The sequence below is a fragment of the Helianthus annuus genome, chromosome 12, assembly GCF_002127325.2.
Source record: "Helianthus annuus cultivar XRQ/B chromosome 12, HanXRQr2.0-SUNRISE, whole genome shotgun sequence".
Lineage (NCBI taxonomy): Eukaryota > Viridiplantae > Streptophyta > Magnoliopsida > Asterales > Asteraceae > Helianthus > Helianthus annuus.
The window spans coordinates 73,370,072-73,386,324 of NC_035444.2; the positions used below are offsets into that span (position 1 = coordinate 73,370,072).

Below are 16,253 nucleotides of genomic sequence, written 5' to 3' on the forward strand. Positions count from 1 at the left end.
TCCATTCCATTCCATTCCATGAAACGAACGCTACCTAACAGCATTCACATTAAAACCTTTATCTTCATCTATATAATTCAACAAAAAACACATTTTTCTCTAAATTAAGTTTATTTTTCAAAAACCTCACACATTCAATTCTTTATCTATTTCTCTATTATACTCAAATTAACTTATTTTTCCTGCGTACTCACAACAAAAATAAAAAGGCATGGATATGAGCCTCTAAATATAGAGGTTTACTTTAATATCTATAAAACTTTTTCTATTATAGAGATTCCAATGTAGTGGTGTTTTTATTGTTTTCTCTATTTCTTTCTCTATATATATAGAATTTACTAATATAGAGGCTCCAATGTAAATGTTCTAACATAAGATTATATAATACTTTTTGCTTGACTTATTCACACACCCACCCATTTTATTTCCACATCCCAGCCGCCTTCAACACCCATTCCAAGTTCGGTATCGAGCTCATCCATAATACAAGGCGTCACTAGCGGATCTAAAAGAAAATTTCAGGGGTATCATATTCTTTTTTGGACCTAGGGGTATCCTAGCATTTGCTCAGGTGGTATACCATACATAAAACGAACGAAGAAGAAAAGAAAACCCTAGTTACATTTTTTATTTTTTTTTATCTGAAGAAACCATATTTCATGGTGGACGATGACGGTGATGCGAGGCGGCTGAGGTGAAAGTACCTGACGAGGACTTGGTGGCTGCTGGTGGTGATTTCTAATGGTGGTTGGTGTGGTCGTATCAACATAGGGGGGGGGGGGGGGTTTGGGTTTGGCGGGTGTTCAATCAAAACCCACAAAATTTGACCAGTTATGAAGGGCAATAAAAATTGCAATTAATACGGCGGAAGTTATCACCCATTTTTCTTGATCATATACTTAAATAGTAAATACTTTAATATCAGACTTCTTAAGAAATCTAAATGATAAATACTTTAATAACGGCCAAATCTTTCAAGCGGTCAAACCAAATGTTAAATGAAATTTACGACCAATTTTGAACTTTTAAACTTTACTTAAATATTTGATCAAAATATACAAAGCTAAGTTCTTAACGCCAGATTTAACCATTTACCATTTTACAAAAATTATAAAGTACATGTTTTGGAACATAATTAATCACTAGATTTTAACTATATAGACAACCAAACGTTTTGACCCATAACATAAGTTATTTCGGAAGCGCATTAAGGGCAAGAAGGAAGCTTGCGCGTGTGTTCGTTCCAAGCATCGCGAGTCCGCTCAAAGTGCGGTTTTACCTACAACATAACAAAAGATTTATTTGTTAAGTGAAAGAAAGATACGATCCTACTTCTATCAAACGTGACATTCTCCGATTTTCATTATTTCCATTATAATTCCATGTTTATTCCCCTTTGATTACACTAACTTGATTTACCCGTCTACATTGATTCAACCCATTAGTCGCTCATATAATAGTCAAATTGTAATTTGTTCCACCCGTTCACAACGGGTCAATTATATAAACATTCTTTAAGTATTTCGTTCTAGTTCATTCGACCCATTTATAACGAAATCAACTAAATGACCATTCTAAGCATTTCCTTCTAGTCTGTTGACCCGTTCGTACCGGATCAACTACATAACCATTTAGGATATCACATTCTAGTTCGTTGACCCGTTCGTACCAGATCAACTTCATAACCATTTTAGACAATACGTTCTAGTTCGTTGATCCGTTCGTACCGGATCAACTACATAACCATTTTAGACAATACATTCTAGTTCGTTGACCCGTTCGTACCGGATCAACTTTATAACCATTTTAGACAATACATTCTAGTTCGTTGACCCGTACGTACCGGATCAACTTTATAACCATTTTAGACAATACATTCTAGTTCGTTGACCCGTTCGTACCGGATCAACTTCATAACCATTTTAGACAATACATTCTAGTTCGTTGACCCGTTCGTACCGGATCAACTTCATAATACAAGATTACTACACATACTACAATTTTCTCATGTTATAAATACAAACATGAATATTACGAGTAAAGTCTTGAATCATAACAAGTACTTACCTTGGTCTTGGGCTCCTTGTTGCTTCGTGTGGCTCGACACTTCTTCCTTCATCTCTACACATGACCCGTTCATACTTAGTTTTTATATGATTCATTCAATCCGCATACATGATTTGGTATGATTACATTATATTCTACTCATATGCGAATTCTTCATACACAAAGCATGGTCATTAAGTAGTAATTAAACAAAACTTCAAAATTTCTTATCTAAGGCTTTTCATCGAACACTTGGTGTGCAACATTCCTAAATGTCTTGTTACCTCCTCTTTTCATATCATTTCATCCAGATTTTCTTTACATAAATTTCTCAATCACCATGCTACCATATCAAGCTTTTAACAATAATCATAATTTCAAATTCGAGTCAATTAGCCAAGGATCCAATTGTAACCCAAAACCCCATGTGGTATGTATGATCTTATTACAAAACCCACTTCATCCATGTGATAATCATTGAACAAAATTAAGCATCCGTAAACATTTCCTAAACATACTTCTACATCAATTGTGTCATTCCACTTATACATCAAAGATTAGTAATTTTTTTTATCTATCCTCAAACATCAAACCCCACCAAAATCAGAATTTTGACTTACCTTTTGTTGCAAAAGCTTAGTTGATCAATATTAGGGTTCATGCATATGATCCATCCATTTTCTTTTACCAATTGCTGAATTTTATTGATGTAAGATGAAGAACTATTTTCTTCTCCTTTCTCCCTCTTAACCACGCGCACACATACACAGACTTAATTTTTGCATGATATATTGGGAAAATTACGAAATTGTCTTTTGACCAACATGGTTTTCAATTTTGACACTCTCATGCGTCCTTGGAAGGACCTCTGAGCACGGGAGTGGTCCGCTGACACACGGGAGTGGTCAGCCAAAATGGGAGTGGTCTACCGAAAATGGGAGTGGTCTGCCCAAATGGGAGTGGTTCGCCAACACACGGGAGTGGTCCGCCGACGCACCAGAGTGGTCCGCGACGCACGGGCGTCGGTCTATCTGAAGAGTCAGCCAAAATGGGAGTGGTCTGCCGACGCACGGGAGTGGTCCGCGACGAACGGGAGTGGTCCGTCGGTATATCTGAAGAGTCAGCCAAAATGGGAGTGGTCCGCCGACGCACGGGAGTGGTCCGCCGACGCACAGGAGTGGTCTGTCGGACCCGTGTCAGCTCTAGTGACATGGACGCATCAACATAACATGCGGACTATTCCTGTGCTGAGTGGTCCTTCCAAGGACGCAGGAGGGTGACAAAATTGAAAACCCTCTTGATCAACCAATAATTTCGTAATTTTCTCTTATATTTTTCCTTTTATGTTTCAAACTTTCCCCTATGTTATCATTTAGTCCCCCATGTTTAATTAGTATATTATTTCATTCATAACTTTATTTATTCTATGGTAAAAGTTAACAATATCATAACTATGTTAACTTTTCCTAGACATCATGCTTCATGCTAAAACACTATAAACAAAATAAAACAATCTAGTCATATAAACACATTTTTGGGGTGTTACAAACATATACGGATTAAATCAAGTAACGACCTGAAGAATCGAAAAATATAATATCAAAGTAAACTTATTTCATTATAATCCTTTATTGGTAAACAATACCAATGCTCAAAGCATTTACCATTTTCCCATTAATTTCCATGCTGGATCATCGTAACCTCTTGACTTGTTCGTTAGGTAATACCCGTCTTCTTTCATCAACCAATAAGCATGACTTTTCATGAAAATTGTCCAAGTAATTATTTTCTTTACTTTAGCATCAACAACATTAAAATGGACAAACTTGCTTCCATAAGAAATATCAGCCCAGTAAAGCGTACTATGAATTACATTATCACAGAAATGAAAATTATAACTGTTGTCATAAGCGATGTCGTGAACCCCGAGATCATCATCTCCTGATTTCACATGAACACTGATTGTTGAATTAGGGATTCCATTACGTATATCGACAAACCATGGGATCGTAAGAAAACATGACATGGAAGGAGTTATGGAAAAGGAAGTGAACCAAGATAATACGATGAAAAGGTAACAAAGTTTCTTTAAAATACCCATTTTGAACTTCAAAAAAAAGAGTTTAGTGTTATCATCTAAACTGGAATCAATTTATACACAAAATGTACATTTAATGACAATAAATGCACATATAACAACTATCAAATTTAGAACACTCGTTATATTATCGTAGTAGCTACTCTATTCACTTAATATGAATATTGTGAATATGATATCGTATATAGGAATGGGACGATATTTGGTAGTTTTTGTAACACCACGATCTTTTGTAGTTTAGAATAGTGGTATTAAAAATAATACATAATATAAATTTGATTAAAAGACATGGGTTATTTAATAAATAAAATAATTGTGGATTTTTTTAGTTAACGGAATTTTTATTTTAATATGCATATAATATAAAAAGGAATCAATAATTAGCCCATGACATTATAGACTAGTAGCATTTTAGGGGTGGGATAAGGATTCAGACCATGAGGTTCTGGGTTTGAATCCGTAAAGGGGCTTTTTTCCAGATTGAGTTTCCTTCTGAATTGGTGTATAAGCGTTATAGCCTAGTAAAAATGAACATGAGTGATCAAAATTGCCGTTAAAAAACACTTTTAACTAGGAATGAATATGAGTGATCCAAATTGCCGTTAAAAAAGCACGTTTAATTAGGTTAAAATGCGTGGGTAATTTAATATGACATAAATAAGTTGAAGTGAATGCCATTCATTCAGAAGTTGTAACAGATGGAAATCCCACTTGGTTGTACCGTTTTTGTTTTCCACTTGTATAACCCACAAACTTTTCTTTTTATTTTGAGTAAATTACGATTATGGCTCCTGTGGTTATATTACTTTTATCTTTTTAGCTCAAAAAGGAATCTTTTAGGGTCTGTTTGGTATTGGGTAATGGAATGGACGAGTGAATGGAATGGACAAAGGAATGGAATGGGCAAGGGAATGAAATGGGTCATTACCTTTCCATGGTCATGTTTGGTTAACCTATAAGAATGGAATGATACATTACTTTGTGTTGTTTGGTATGCAAAAAAAGACGAATGAATGGAATACAATTCATTGAAAATGACAGCAATACCCTTGTCTGAAAAATAAAGAAAAATTACTAGTTTTCACAAAATTTTCCATTAAAAATTATAATAAATATATATTATGAGAAACTGAATATATTTAACTAACATAATTCAAAATTTATTCAAAAGTTTCCAACCAAAATAATTAAAAATCATCCAAGATCTGCAAATTAAAAAAATAAAAATAATCCAAAAGTCATCTATATCACGTCAAGCAATATCTTCAAGCATAGTCTTTACCCATCCAAATTTGCGTTCTTCATCAACCCTAAAAAGATTACCATCAACTCTTCATTTTGTGCGAGCTTACATACAGCCTTGTCACATTCACGAGTAGTCAAACCCACAACTTTGTTCATATCCGCAAAAAGATTGTTATGTAATTCCTCTCTATTGCTCTCAGTTCCAAAAACTCTATTGAAAATATTTGTAGCCTCCCTAATCTCCGCACCAATTATTTCAATCGACTCTTTCAAGCTACTCATTAGAGGATCCCAGCTGTTGCGCTTCTTCCTCTTTCGTTGTATACTTGAGTCTTCTCTAGAAGCTTCATATGAATGGCTATTTAGTGGTTGATTAAGATCCACATCATCTAGTCCATACCCAGTAGCCTCTACCGTTCTTCTCTGGTCATATCGGATATAATATCAGCGGCTGTTTGGGCATCTCTCCCATTTGCCCGATCCTTGCCAAACACAATACATAAGTCCCAGTAATGAGGAAATTTCTTGGATCTCCATTTTGCGGCATTTTTGTGCACCTAACAAGCCACATCATCATGATCGAAGTTAATAAGACATAAAATAATAATATGAAAACAAATATTAGAAAAGGCTACAATCATAAATGATTATGAATTACCTGTATATAAGCTTGCCAAACAGGCGGGGGAGCCTCAAGCATGCCATTATTGTAATCCCAACCAAAATCACTTGTATTGTTCCATGCTAGCATATCATGCACAGCAGACCAATCACTCTTCGTTGTCTTTACACGCGACTCTATATGTGGCTTTGCTTTTATGCCAGCTCCGGGAAGTGATATTGCTAGTTCACCATTCATTCAGTGAAAGTTTGGGATGATAATATCAGAAGAATTGAACAAATAAATAAATAATTTACCTGATTTCGTGTCTGATGACGAAAATAACAATGAACTGGGCAAATTAGGGTTCCAGAGGAGTGACGCTCTATGAAGATGGCGATATATATAACCAAAATCATAATCCATTCCTTGTTTAGAGGATGTGCAGATCAGATAACGATGGAAAGGGAGGGATAATCGGTGAAGAAGGGGGCAAAATAGAGAAACAACCTTTTCTTATTGAACGGAATGAAAAAAAACTGGGGGTAGGCCAGGAATAGATTTCAACAATTTTAGAAGGAATGGAATGGGGTATGTAATGCTTTATTCCATTCACATGGTCAACCAAACACTTCTTTTTTCATTACCCTTGAATGGATTATTCCATTCCATCCTCCATTACCTCATACCAAACACTACCTTAACATCTGAGCCCATAACGTCTTTTTTTCTAACCCCTTTGGCCCCTAACACTAACCCCATCCCTTTACTTTTAGGGTTCAAAATGGTTAGAAAAAAAGACGTTGGGGGCCAAAAGGGTTAGAAAAATGTGACAACCGGCAGATTAGGCTAACATCCTCACGCGCCAGAATCTCGCACGCATCATGATCTTAAGCTTTAGACTTAAATTTATTTATTTGGTCGTCACATGAATAGCAAAGTCCATTGAAGTTACATCTTGCATTGGTAATTATTAGAAATTACTGGGTCCTATACGAGTTAACCCAACACACAAGAACGTAGATGATGACTAATCGGATGACTAGAAAATGTTGAGATAATCATTTTCATGCATAAAATATTATAATATACATTTAAATATGATCTTGTTTAACCTTTATATATTTTTACGTGTGCCTACATTTTTATAAAGGTTAACGGCTTGCAAACACGCACATTTGGGTTTTATTAAATTTCTACCCATTAGACGTCCTAATTATTTCTTAAGTCTCAAGACCCAATCCTATTATTTTGATCACAAAATTCGGTTCCTGTAATCCTACAAAACCGTTTATGTAGGGATACCACTAATCCATCACTTGTTGTCACTAATCCATCACTTGTAATTCCTATTCCTAATATATTTCAAAAAAAAAAAAAAACAACTAGTTGTCTACGCAAACAAATAACCTGGACAACCAACCAATTTGTACTCATTTCTACAAACAAAAAAAAAAAAATCGTTGGTTTGGCTTTATCGGCCACTTTGTTATCTTTTTTTTTATTTTTTTTATTTAATATGTGTAGCATTATTATGTTAGTTCATGCCAAGCTTTGTAAGACTTTGTAATTTCTTACCAATATCTTCATTCAACACCAGTAGTAGTAAAAAGAAAAGACAGACATGACAAAAATGCCATCATATTATTCTTGTGTGCAAGTAATGTGTAGCCTTAATTTAAATAATACAAAGGCCATACCATGTCTTTGCTATGAAAGCATAAAGGAACCTACTCTTATCCATTTCCTCATTCACCACTTAAACACACACACCCAGTTCGTTCTCTCTCTCTCTCACCGGTGACCGGCCACGGTGGAGCCGCGACGGCCGTTCTCCGGCGCGTACCCCCTAAACTGAACCTCCCAAATCCATTTCCGGCATCCATTTTTCTGTTCGAGCAACGAGGAAGGTAGCTTGGTCTCCGACAAGCCGCAGCTCGAGAGTCCACTCCGGTAAGTTTTGGTCTATTCGTTCTTTTTCATCTCAGTTCTTTTTAGATCTTTCAAGATCCGGTTCGATCCACGTTTTTCCGGCGGGTTTTGCGTGTGGTTCAGGTGGAACAGGAATCGCCACCGACGATGCTAGGGCCAACCGACAGCGACGAGAACGGAGGTGATGGTTTGGGTTTGGGTTTGGCAACGGTAGCAACGACAGCGGATGGTGGCAGCCGGCGCCGGCGGCTCCGGGTCGGCCGACGGCGACGGTGATGGTGGTGGCTATTGTCAAGTTCTAAGTAGCACTGGAACGGGTACGGGATCGGGGTACGGGGACGATACGGGAACGAGGAACGGCAAAACTCAAAATTCCAAGATACGGGTACGGCAATAAAAAATATAAAAAAATAAAAATACATTAAACAAATTCCAAAAATACTACATCTTCCAAAGGTAATTAATTATCAATAATCAAATCATTTTCAGATTCTGGTTCATCTAGTGAGAGATCGGCAATCGATAGAGAATTAGAGATGATGAGACTTGAGAGTTTAGAGATTAGAGAAGCCGAATATGATAGGTCTATTTATTTAATGGCCGGTTGTGGAATTTGAAAGGGTAAAACCCCTAAAAAATGGAAACGGGCTGGATACTTCTACCAGATACGTCCCCGACATTGGAAACGTTTAGGAAACGTCCCCGACGAGTACCCATGGTGTTTCCGTCCCCGACAAGTACCCGAGACGGGTACGGCCACATAAATGGAGTCCCCGTGCTACATAGGTCAAGTTGTTTTGGGTCAACTTGGTTCACTCATTTCACGAACTGATTTGGTTCCGGTTCGGGTCTTGGTTCGAGATGCGGGTTCGAGTCAACTCAGCCAAACGGGTCAGCCGGGTTAAATCGGTCAAACCCGAGTCAACTCGGGTCAACAGCAGTCAATGACGGTCAAAGCCAGTCAACTCGGTTAACTGAGGTCAAACTCAGTCAACACGAGACGCGGTAAAGTTTTAAGACGCGAAAGTTAGATTAGATTGATACAGATTTCAGAATTTTATTTAGTATACGCGAACCGAGCTCGACCCGACTAACTAGCGTTTTTACATTTAGCGATTTTGCTTCGTATTCGACGTTTCGATATATTTAACGTAAAGTATATATAATGTTTGTTGAGTGATTGTTGAATTTTGACAAATAACGACAACTTGAGTTGTCGGGGTTATTCCAAAAACAGAGGAAACTCTGTCCGTTTCCGTTAAAAACCCGAAATACGAATGTATCTATATCCTAAAAACGACACCTATCGAGACTCGAGTTTTCTTATAAAATAAATAAAGACATATTTATTTTGGCGACGATTACTAGTTAACGAAAACTCTTATGAAATAAATGTTACCTACTTTTATTTTAAACAACTAACACTCGAACCTTATTTTATTTATTTCAAACGCCCAAAATTCGAAAATATTTTATAAAATAAATATAATGTTTTATATTTATTCTTAACGTCAACGATTAGGAAATCGTATTTCAAAAGTCTAGTGTTCGGAAAAATATATAACATAATGAATATAATTATTTATATTTATTTCAAGTGTCGAGACTTCGAATATTCTTATAAAAAATATTCGTTACAAACGTCTAAACCGAACACGACACGTACCGCTACCCCTCTACGTATTTCTATTCGCGACAACTAACACGACGCCGTAAAACCAAGTCGTTTTCGAGACTTAGTATTATCCCGATTATAAACGGGATCAAATAACTATAGGATGGTTATTCTAAATCACGATAACACCTTAGTAGAATCGTTTAGTTAGCGATTCGGTAGAGCTCGGACACGTAGTTTAACTACGTTTAAATTAGAAACTGATAGTTATTCTCTGTTAGGAGTACTATAGATGCACGCTAGTGAAATCACGTTCGTGGGATGACACTACGGAATCACGTTAAGATAGCTTTGCAAAGGAATGTCAAGGTGAGTTCATAACCCCCACTTTTACGGTTTTACATTTTTATAAATGTTTTCGGGGGTGGAAAGACATGCAAGTTTTTGCAAAAGCAAACAATATTTCGATAAACGAAAACACATATTTATAAACCATGTTGCAAATGATTTTCAACGAACTTGAATGGTTTACGAAAGGTTTATACTAAACATACCGGTTTTATAAAACAAACGCGTTTTCTCGCAAACGCGCATAATTTTCATGACTAGTGACAGGAATGTCCTAGTTACTACAACGGGACTGGGTTGTTCTGTGTACGAACAACGAGACAACCCAATGGGTTTATGTTCCCCCTTTTTCTTTTGAAATACATATTAACTAGGGTATGATTAAGCTATGGAATGAACTCTTGGATCACGTGCGAATAGGCGCTAACTTAGGCACCATTAATCCTTTTAAGGACCACGGAACAGGGGGTAGATCTATCGGGTACGGGCGAGCCCCACTCACGGTCCTTGTGCGGCCACTTCGAGTGCTTTTGTGTCCCTGTCGAAGTGAATCGACACTTAAATCGTCTGCCGGGTTGAGTGCTTCCTATGTCGGCACACATATTAATGTCTTAGCTACACATTAATGATCAACATGTTCATAGACGCATTACATACCTACTTATAAACTGAACTTTCAAATGTTTTTAAGATTCATTTGATGTAAACTCACAAATACATGGATTTACAAACTTTGGTAACGTTTTTCAAATTATACCTAAGTAAGAGGACACGCTGATCCTGCTTACAAAGGTTCGTTTGGGCTCGGCCCATTCTCTCTCATGCAATGCACAAAGACTATTGTGGGCTAGACTCACAGTTTTTCATATATCATGCCAAGAAAATAATTTTACTATATTTTCTCAACAACTTTGAAACCGGTTATCAAAAAGATTTCTTTTAAATCTTTTCAAAACAAACTATGAACTCGCTCAACTTTATGTTGACTTTTTCGCATGTTCTTTCTCAGGTTGCATTTTCAAAATTATGGAACGGTTGGAATAGGAGAACCCATGGGAATTCGAGTACTTAGCGGTGTTCACTGTTTAGAAGTCTTAGCCTTTTGCTTCCGCTGTGCAATGAAGATACCGGTCCAGTCACGCCAGCTCTGATATTTCGGGGTGTGACAGATTGGTATCAGAGCTATAGGTTTCAGCGAATTAGGTTTCTGTAGAGATACCTAGGCTCTAACCTCACTTTCCTCTGGGGACTTAGATTATTAAGGCTTGAACACATACAGAACGCCTAAGACTTGAATATGGGTTCCAACCGTTTCCAAGAACAGTGAGTCAACTGTTTTGATTTTAAACATACACAGGTGTTGAGTTGATACACGATACACGAAACAATTACACACAGTAAGCAAAACCTGGAAGGTTTTGATAACACGCGTATAGGACCTTTGGAAAGCTTATGTCGAAACTCATTAAAGGTCCTCACTTAGAAACAGTGACTAACAACTCGGGCAGACGCCATTATATTATCTCGTCTATGTTATCTTACTTACCCGAGCAGGTAACCTACGCGGAACGAAACGCCAATGCACACGAATACATGAAAACTCTAACTATACGTTGACAGATGTCGGAGCACATCACATTCTACGCAGAACGAAACGTTAGTGCACAAGTATACATAAAACTTAAACTATGCGTCAGCGAACACCGGAGTACATCACACACGACTTTCGAGGCAAGGCCTTGGGGAAACCACAAATGGTCACGACAACAACGATGCTAATCTCGTCAGCGAGAGAAGTTTTCACAAGATTTCACAAAGGTTGATACTTAGTCGGAAGGGACTCACAATGGTTGGCGCTGCAAAGGAAGTCACACGTCCTCGCATTCCCCCTATTTCATTTATGGCGGATATGCTATGTTCGACATTCCATGGTAATGTCACTTAACAACGGTTATCACACGAAATTCCAGGTAAAGTCCTTAAATTTCTTTATTGAAATTCTGACTTTTGCATCTAGGGAGTAGATTCTTTTTACATTTCTACTTCCCCTTAATAGCCATTGCATCACGAAGATTTTATTTCATGATAACGAACACTCATTTGTTTATTTCTTGACAAATTGGTACGCTACACATGCATTGTTTGTTACGCATGTGGTTTCACTTCGAATGGTTGTTTGTCAACATCTCATATATTATTTCGCTATACTCAATCTTTGCATTGTGATCTAGATGGCTCGTATTATTGCAAAATGCTGACTCTTTGATATCGAGTCAACGAAACTCGTTGAAACTCCTTTCTTTTCAAGCTACATACATTGTTTTTCGTTGTGGGCATGTCAAAACTTTCGTATTGATACGTGAATTCATTGTAGATTATGTTTCAACCAAGTTCAATTGTTTGAACTTGCTCACAATATACATATATATATATATATATATATATATTCGATTCAAGATTCCATATGATGGATTGAGGCCATCATATTCGAAATAACCCCAACAAGCACTTCATTTGCCTTGAATCGTAACAGGCTTGTTTGGTCTTCGATTTCAGTGAATCGTTTCTTTGATCACGATCACCTTGTGGTGGCATTTTTCACAAATTTGAATCTTGCGCTAACCTCGTTTACACACATCATGTATGGATTTAATTATTTATCTATTTGTTTATTGTTATTAAATCCGCTCTGTTGATTTATCATATTAAAGCAATCTTAATGCAATCGCGTGTTAAGATAATGGTACACAAATTCATTTCGTATTTCGTTGTACCTCTTAACGGTTCTTTCAACATCGATCGAACATTTTGTGATATTCATTGCTTTCCATCTTCGATCGAAAACATTGTTTATTTGTTTCATTATCAATTAAAAATCCTATGAGATTTGTTGGAACAAGCATTCAAATTTACTTCGTTGAGCCTTCATTTGATTTCAAACACGGGGATATTTGTTTGATCACCGCTATTATTGAACTATTTCAATCACTACGACACCTTGTGGTGTCGGTATAAACTTGTAGCTTGGGCTAATCATAATCGAGCGTTTCATGCAAAACACAGGTGATACTTGTTCAATCACCGCTATTATTGAATTATTTCATTCACTACGACACCTTGTGGTGTCAGTATAAACGTGTAGCTTGCGCTAATCATGATCGATTGTTTTATGCAAAACTACGTACGCTCTTTGCTTGGCTAATCATTTAAATAGTCTTAATGCAACTATGTATTAAGACGATGATACACCAGGTTCGGTTGTATTTCATTTCGGTGTATCCTTGCAACACATTGATTTTATTCATTTAATGGTTCAAGAGTTGATAAATCATTTTTATGATTCTACTTATTTAAGTTTGTTGCATTCGAGTTTCACTTATACAACAACCAACGCTAGGTTCCGTTGGTAGTAAATTCTATTGTTTCAAAAAATTTGATTTGCAGTTAGTGAACGTTCATTTGGAATTCCACTGGTTGAATTTCCTCTTTTGTTGAACCCCATAAACTTGGTAACATTGGTGACAGTATCACTATGCTTCGTTCACTTGACATCGATTTCTGGAACAAACTCAGCTGAACCATTGGGTTCTTATAGATGCAAAATGTCTTTACACCCACGTAATCCGAATAAGTCTTGATTTGATTACGTGGTCATTCATTCTGGTATTATTCGGACTTACCTAGGAACGGCACAACTCCGAGGAGATAACGTAGAACAAATTTCGAGGACGAAATTTCTGTAACAGGGGGAGAATGTGACAACCGGCAGATTAGGCTAACATCCTCACGCGCCAGAATCTCGCACGCATCATGATCTTAAGCTTTAGACTTAAATTTATTTATTTGGTCGTCACATGAATAGCAAAGTCCATTGAAGTTACATCTTGCATTGGTAATTATTAGAAATTACTGGGTCCTATACGAGTTAACCCAACACACAAGAACGTAGATGATGACTAATCGGATGACTAGAAAATGTTGAGATAATCATTTTCATGCATAAAATATTATAATATACATTTAAATATGATCTTGTTTAACCTTTATATATTTTTACGTGTGCCTACATTTTTATAAAGGTTAACGGCTTGCAAACACGCACATTTGGGTTTGGCAACGGTAGCAACGACAGCGGATGGTGGCAGCCGGCGCCGGCGGCTCCGGGCCGGCCGACGGCGACGGTGATGGTGGTGGCTATTGTCAAGTTGTTTTGGGTCAACTTGGTTCACTCATTTCACGAACTGATTTGGTTCCGGTTCGGGTCTTGGTTCGAGATGCGGGTTCGAGTCAACTCAGCCAAACGGGTCAGCCGGGTTAAATCGGTCAAACCCGAGTCAACTCGGGTCAACAGCAGTCAATGACGGTCAAAGCCAGTCAACTCGGTTAACTGAGGTCAAACTCAGTCAACACGAGACGCGGTAAAGTTTTAAGACGCGAAAGTTAGATTAGATTGATACAGATTTCAGAATTTTATTTAGTATACGCGAACCGAGCTCGACCCGACTAACTAGCGTTTTTACATTTAGCGATTTTGCTTCGTATTCGACGTTTCGATATATTTAACGTAAAGTATATATAATGTTTGTTGAGTGATTGTTGAATTTTGACAAATAACGACAACTTGAGTTGTCGGGGTTATTCCAAAAACAGAGGAAACTCTGTCCGTTTCCGTTAAAAACCCGAAATACGAATGTATCTATATCCTAAAAACGACACCTATCGAGACTCGAGTTTTCTTATAAAATAAATAAAGACATATTTATTTTGGCGACGATTACTAGTTAACGAAAACTCTTATGAAATAAATGTTACCTACTTTTATTTTAAACAACTAACACTCAACCTTATTTTATTTATTTCAAACGCCCAAAATTCGAAAATATTTTATAAAATAAATATAATGTTTTATATTTATTCTTAACGTCAACGATTAGGAAATCGTATTTCAAAAGTCTAGTGTTCGGAAAAATATATAACATAATGAATATAATTATTTATATTTATTTCAAGTGTCGAGACTTCGAATATTCTTATAAAAAATATTCGTTACAAACGTCTAAACCGAACACGACACGTACCGCTACCCCTCTACGTATTTCTATTCGCGACAACTAACACGACGCCGTAAAACCAAGTCGTTTTCGAGACTTAGTATTATCCCGATTATAAACGGGATCAAATAACTATAGGATGGTTATTCTAAATCACGATAACACCTTAGTAGAATCGTTTAGTTAGCGATTCGGTAGAGCTCGGACACGTAGTTTAACTACGTTTAAATTAGAAACTGATAGTTATTCTCTGTTAGGAGTACTATAGATGCACGCTAGTGAAATCACGTTCGTGGGATGACACTACGGAATCACGTTAAGATAGCTTTGCAAAGGAATGTCAAGGTGAGTTCATAACCCCCACTTTTACGGTTTTACATTTTTATAAATGTTTTCGGGGGTGGAAAGACATGCAAGTTTTTGCAAAAGCAAACAATATTTCGATAAACGAAAACACATATTTATAAACCATGTTGCAAATGATTTTCAACGAACTTGAATGGTTTACGAAAGGTTTATACTAAACATACCGGTTTTATAAAACAAACGCGTTTTCTCGCAAACGCGCATAATTTTCATGACTAGTGACAGGAATGTCCTAGTTACTACAACGGGACTGGGTTGTTCTGTGTACGAACAACGAGACAACCCAATGGGTTTATGTTCCCCCTTTTTCTTTTGAAATACATATTAACTAGGGTATGATTAAGCTATGGAATGAACTCTTGGATCACGTGCGAATAGGCGCTAACTTAGGCACCATTAATCCTTTTAAGGACCACGGAACAGGGGGTAGATCTATCGGGTACGGGCGAGCCCCACTCACGGTCCTTGTGCGGCCACTTCGAGTGCTTTTGTGTCCCTGTCGAAGTGAATCGACACTTAAATCGTCTGCCGGGTTGAGTGCTTCCTATGTCGGCACACATATTAATGTCTTAGCTACACATTAATGATCAACATGTTCATAGACGCATTACATACCTACTTATAAACTGAACTTTCAAATGTTTTTAAGATTCATTTGATGTAAACTCACAAATACATGGATTTACAAACTTTGGTAACGTTTTTCAAATTATACCTAAGTAAGAGGACACGCTGATCCTGCTTACAAAGGTTCGTTTGGGCTCGGCCCATTCTCTCTCATGCAATGCACAAAGACTATTGTGGGCTAGACTCACAGTTTTTCATATATCATGCCAAGAAAATAATTTTACTATATTTTCTCAACAACTTTGAAACCGGTTATCAAAAAGATTTCTTTTAAATCTTTTCAAAACAAACTATGAACTCGCTCAACTTTATGTTGACTTTTTC

At 37.0% G+C, this 16,253-nt stretch overlaps 2 long non-coding RNA genes across 3 annotated transcripts; one reads left to right on the forward strand and one right to left on the reverse strand.

Annotated features, from left to right (window-relative positions):
- Positions 1-1,056: 1,056 nt before the first annotated feature.
- On the reverse strand, positions 1,057-3,252 carry LOC110896854. Its single transcript, XR_002568223.2, has 3 exons — positions 2,667-3,252; positions 2,068-2,121; positions 1,057-1,279 (listed from the first exon to the last, which is right to left on the reverse strand). It is a non-coding gene; the product is annotated as an uncharacterized LOC110896854 (long non-coding RNA).
- A 4,439-nt stretch (positions 3,253-7,691) lies between these two features.
- Positions 7,692-15,301, forward strand: LOC110895333. 2 transcript variants are annotated; one of them, XR_004874212.1, is made up of 6 exons: positions 7,692-7,943; positions 8,046-8,307; positions 8,412-8,927; positions 9,819-9,906; positions 13,965-14,303; positions 15,194-15,301. It is a non-coding gene; the product is annotated as an uncharacterized LOC110895333 (long non-coding RNA). The 2 variants fall into 2 exon arrangements; XR_002567076.2 differs by lacking the exon at positions 15,194-15,301 and having other exon boundaries at positions 13,965-14,525.
- The last annotated feature ends 952 nt before the right edge of the window (positions 15,302-16,253 follow it).